Here is a 6,000-nt window from a genome sequence, read left to right on the forward strand (position 1 = left end):
AACCTGAGAATTTCACCGGGGAACGTGCGTGGATCCGGCAGGTAGTTGAGGAGAATAGTGTTTGTTTGCCCATAGTCAGCGTGAAAAATGAAGGACGGTTTGGACTATTGCTGACTGCAGCAGCAGTACCGCCAAACCTGCCAAAACATTACTCCTACTTTTTTTCGAATAACTCGGAAATGCCGTTGAAGAAAAGGGCCTGAGTTTTGGCGACCATAGGGTCCAAGCTCTCACGCGTTCCTAGACTCGAGAGATCGCGGCGGATAAATCACGGCAACGAAGCCAAAAATATGCCTCGTGACATAGACACTCGGGAATGCACATCATATAGTGAAATCTGTGGAAAAGGCGCTAGTGAGGCGGTATCCGGGTCAGTGAGAATACCGCAGCAAGGGCTAGCAGAGGAATTAGAGGCTAATTTGGTACTGACATATTCGGAAAGCTCTTTAGGCTTATCAATTATGTCGCGGGAGTAGAAGAGTGACTATGCCGGAGGACGTTCCTTGTGGAGATGTTTAAACAGCCCCAAAAAGGTTAAGGAGGCGCCGAAAAACTCCCTCATCCCTCCGCACTTGAGCGACGTTGCAGAAGCGTCAAAATGAGAGCAGAATGCCATGGCGGCCAAGCAGGGCAGAAACCCGACTCTCAAGGATTTCAAAGGCACATTCGGCAACCGCCTGACATGGCAAAAATTTTTCAGATGGCGTAAATTAGAACGAGCGAGGTGTTCGGCGCAGGGAGAAATCGAGGAAGACGCCACACCGCAGGCCCGTAAGACAAGGGAAGCGGCCATCGCGCAGAGCTTCAAAAGGTTCGTTGTGGCGGTTTAGAAAACGGAGGCGTGTAGCACCCCGTTCAAAAAGTATGTTCGACCACCATGCCTCATCTAAACGAAGGGTGAATTCCCAATTTGTTGTGGTTGTCTCGAGGAGTTGCCGGTCTGACTGGCATCCCGCAGTGCTTACAGGCCCCTTTGTGTGTGTGCGACTTTAGAGGAACCCTTTCCTCGAACTGTCAAGCTCTACAGGGGAAATTCCGCCAACCGACGTCGCCTAGAAGAAAGGATAAGCGCCTACTATCCAGGACCCGCGGGCTGCCACCTGCGGAGGCGCGCTCGTGAAGACGCCAACTGAGAGAGCGCATCAGCCGCCCTTCCGCAACTAGACGCCCTTTCCGCGAACCAACGTCGCCTAGAAGAAAGGATAAGCGCCTACTATCCAGGACCTGCGGGTTGCCACCTGCGGAGGCTCGCTTATGAAGACGCCAACTGAGAGAGCGCATCAGTCGCCCTTCTGCAACTAGACGCCCTTTCCGCGAACCAACGTCGCCTAGAAGAAAGGATAAGCGCCTACTATCCCGGACCTGCGGGTTGCCACCTGCGGAGGCTCGCTCGTGAAGACGCCAACTGAGAGAGCGCATCAGCCGCCCTTCCGCAACTAGACGCCCTTTCCGCGAACCAACGTCGCCTAGAAGAAAGGATAAGCGCCTACTATCCAGGACCTGCGGGTTGCCACCTGCGGAGGCTCGCTTATGAAGACGCCAACTGAGGGAGCGCATCAGTCGCCCTTCTGCAACTAGACGCCCTTTCCGCGAACCAACGTCGCCTAGAAGAAAGGATAAGCGCCTACTATCCCGGACCTGCGGGTTGCCACCTGCGGAGGCTCGCTCGTGAAGACGCCAACTGAGAGAGCGCATCAGCCGCCCTTCCGCAACTAGACGCCCTTTCCGCGAACCAACGTCGCCTAGAAGAAAGGATAAGCGCCTACTATCCAGGACCTGCGGGCTGCCACCTGCGGAGGCTCGCTTGTGAAGACGCCAACTGAGAGAGCGCATCAGTCGCCCTTCTGCAACTAGACGCCCTTTCCGCCAACCGACGTCGCCTAGAAGAAAGGATAAGCGCCTACTATCCAGGACCTGCGGGCTGCCACCTGCGGAGGCGCGCTCGTGAAGACGCCAACTGAGAGAGCGCATCAGCCGCCCTTCCGCAACTAGATGCCCTTTCCGCGAACCAACGTCGCCTAGAAGAAAGGATAAGCGCCTACTATCCAGGACCTGCGGGTTTCCACCTGCGGAGGCTCGCTTGTGAAGACGCCAACTGAGAGAGCGCATCAGCCGCCCTTCCGCAACTAGACGCCCTTTCCGCGAACCAACGTCGCCTAGAAGAAAGGATAAGCGCCTACTATCCAGGACCTGCGGGCTGCCAACTGCGGAGGCTCGCTTGTGAAGACGCCAACTGAGAGCGCATCAGTCGCCCTTCTGCAACTAGACGCCCTTTCCGCGAACCAACGTCGCCTAGAAGAAAGGATAAGCGCCTACTATCCAGGACCTGCGGGTTGCCACCTGCGGAGGCTCGCTTGTGAAGACGCCAACTGAGGCAGCGGTGGCGTAGAGGTAGAACACCCGCCTCGCGTGCAAGAGGTCCGTGGTTCGAATCCCGGTGCCGGCAATTTTCCACCGGATTAAAAAAAAATCCGCGTGTTGATAAAATTGCACAAACAGGCCTGGAGTGTGGCCTGATCCCGGTGACCAGAACCGGTAACGCACTCCCTCACCAGAGCAGGATTGGCCACCCTGGTGCAGTACTTGGCCACAACCTCCTATGAACACAACAATCAAACCCCGGCCCTCAGTCCCCAGCAGCTGCAAAGCAACTGACCACGGCGGCGGTCAGACCTGCGACGCAGCAGAGGGTGCTAAGAATCACTGGCTCCGGACAGGCCGCCATTGGAATATGAACCTGGCAACGTTTAACGCTAGAACGTTATCTAGTGAGGCGAGTCTAGCAGTGTTATTGGAGGAATTAGAGGGCAGTAAATGGGATATAATAGGGCTCAGTGAAGTTAGGAGGCCAAAAGAAGCATATACAGTGCTAAATAGCGGGCACGTCCTGTGCTACCGGGGCTTAGCGGAGAGAAGAGAACTGGGAGTCGGATTCCTAGTTAATAAGAATATAGCTGGTAACATACAGGAATTCTATAGCATTAACGAGAGGGTGGCAGGTCTTGTTGTGAAACTTAATAAGAGGTACAAAATGAAGATTGTACAGGTCTACGCCCCTACATCCAATCATGATGACCAGGAAGTCGAAAGCTTCTATGAAGACGTGGAATCGGCGATTGGTAGAGTGAAAATTAAATACGCCATACTAATGGGCGACTTCAATGCCAAGGTAGGCAAGAAGCAGGCTGGAGACAAGGCAGTGGGAGAATATGGCATAGGCACTAGGAATAGCAGGGGAGAGTTATTAGTAGAGTTTGCGGAACAGAATAATATGAGGATAATGAATACGTTCTTCCGCAAGCGGGATAGCCGAAAGTGGACGTGGAGGAACCCGAACGGTGAGACTAGAAATGAAATAGACTTCATACTCTGCGCTAACCCTGGCATCATACAAGATGTGGACGTGCTCGGCAAGGTGCACTGCAGTGACCACAGGATGGTAAGAACTCGAATTAGCCTAGACCTGAGGAGGGAACGGAAGAAACTGGTACATAAGAAGCCGATTAATGAGTTAGCGGTAAGAGGGAAAATAGAGGAATTCCAGATCAAGCTACAGAACAGGTATTCAGCTTTAACTCAGGAAGAGGACCGTAGTGTTGAAGCAATGAACGACAGTCTTATGGGCATCATTAAGGAGTGTGCAATGGAAGTCGGTGGTAACTCCGTTAGGCAGGATACCAGCAAACTATCGCAGGAGACGAAAGATCTGATCAAGAAACGCCAATGTATGAAAGTATCTAACCCTACAGCTAGAATAGAACTGGCAGAACTTTCGAAGTTAATCAACAAGCGTAAGACAGCTGACATAAGGAAGTATAATATGGATAGAATTGAACATGCTCTCAGGAACGGAGGAAGCCTAAAAACAGTGAAGAAGAAACTAGGAATTGGTAAGAATCAGATGTATGCGTTAAGAGACAAAGCCGGCAATATCATTACTAATATGGATGAGATAGTTCAAGTGGCTGAGGAGTTCTATAGAGATTTATACAGTACCAGTGGCACCCACGACGATAATGGAAGAGAAAATAGTCTAGAGGAATTCGAAATCCCGAAGGTAACGCCGGAAGAAGTAAAGAAAGCCTTAGGAGATATGCAAAGGGGGAAGGCCGCTGGGGAGGATCAGGTAACAGCAGATTTGTTGAAGGATGGTGGACAGATTGTTCTAGAGAAACTGGCCACCCTGTATACGCAATGCCTTATGACCTCGAGCGTACCGAAATCATGGAAGAACGCTAACATAATCCTAATCCATAAGAAAGGGGATGCCAAAGACTTGAAAAATTATAGACCGATCAGCTTACTGTCCGTTGCCTACAACGTATTTAATAAGGTAATTGCAAATAGAATCAGGAACACCTTAGACTTCTGTCAACCAAAGAACCAGGCAGGATTCCGTAAAGGCTACTCAACAATAGACCATATTCACACTATCAATCAAGTGATAGAGAAATGTGCAGAATATAACCAACCCTTATATATAGCTTTCATTGATTACGAGAAAGCGTTTGATTCAATCGAAACCTCAGCAGTCATGGAGGCATTACGGAATCAGGGTGTAGATGAGCCATATGTAAAAATACTGGAAGATATCTATAGCGGCTCCACAGCCACCGTAGTCCTCCATAAAGCAAGCAACAAAATCCCAATAAAGAAAGGCGTCAGGCAGGGAGATACGATATCTCCAATGCTATTCACAGCGTGTTTACAGGAGGTATTCAGAGACCTGGATTGGGAAGAATTGGGGATGAAAGTTAATGGAGAATACCTTAGTAACTTGCGATTCGCTGATGATATTGCCTTGCTTAGTAACTCAGGGGACCAATTGCAATGCATGCTCACTGACCTGGAGAGGCAAAGCAGTAATGTGGGTCTAAAAATTAATCTGCAGAAAACTAAAGTAATGCTTAACAGTCTCGGGAGAGAACAGCAATTTACAATAGGCAGCGAGGCACTGGAAGTCGTAAGGGAATACATCTACTTAGGGCAGGTAGTGACGGCGGATCCAGATCATGAGACGGAAATAATCAGAAGAATAAGAATGGGCTGGGGTGCGTTTGGCAGGCATTCCCAAATCATGAACAGCAGGTTGCCATTATCCCTCAAGAGAAAAGTATATAATAGCTGTGTCTTACCAGTACTCACATACGGGGCAGAAACCTGGAGGCTTACGAAAAGGGTTCTACTCAAATTGAGGACGACACAACGAGCTATGGAAAGAAGAATGATCGGTGTAACGTTAAGGGATAAGAAAAGAGCAGATTGGGTGAGGGAACAAACGCGAGTTAATGACATCTTAGTTGAAATCAAGAAAAAGAAATGGGCATGGGCAGGACATGTAATGAGGAGGGAAGATAACCGATGGTCATTAAGGGTTACGGACTGGATCCCAAGGGAAGGGAAGCGTAGCAGGGGGTGGCAGAAAGTTAGGTGGGCGGATGAGATTAAGAAGTTTGCAGGCACGGCATGGCCACAATTAGTACATGACCGGGGTTGTTGGAGAAGCATGGGAGAGGCCTTTGCCCTGCAGTGGGCGCAACCAGGCTGATGATGATGATGATGATGATGAGAGAGCGCATCAGTCGCCCTTCTGCAACTAGACGCCCTTTCCGCGAACCAACGTCGCCTAGAAGAAAAGATAAGCGCCTACTATCCCGGACCTGCGGGCTGCCACCTGCGGAGGCTCGCTCGTGAAGACGCCAACTGAGAGAGCGCATCAGCCGCCCTTCCGCAACTAGACGCCCTTTCCGCGAACCAACGTCGCCTAGAAGAAAGGATAAGCGCCTACTATCCCGGACCTGCGGGCTGCCACCTGCGGAGGCTCGCTCGTGAAGACGCCAACTGAGAGAGCGCATCAGCCGCCCTTCCGCAACTAGACGCCCTTTCCGCGAACCAACGTCGCCTAGAAGAAAGGATAAGCGCCTACTATCCCGGACCTGCGGGCTGCCACCTGCGGAGGCTCGCTCGTGAAGACGCCAACTGAGAGAGCGCATCAGCCGC

Source organism: Dermacentor albipictus, chromosome 2, assembly GCF_038994185.2.
Source record: "Dermacentor albipictus isolate Rhodes 1998 colony chromosome 2, USDA_Dalb.pri_finalv2, whole genome shotgun sequence".
Lineage (NCBI taxonomy): Eukaryota > Metazoa > Arthropoda > Arachnida > Ixodida > Ixodidae > Dermacentor > Dermacentor albipictus.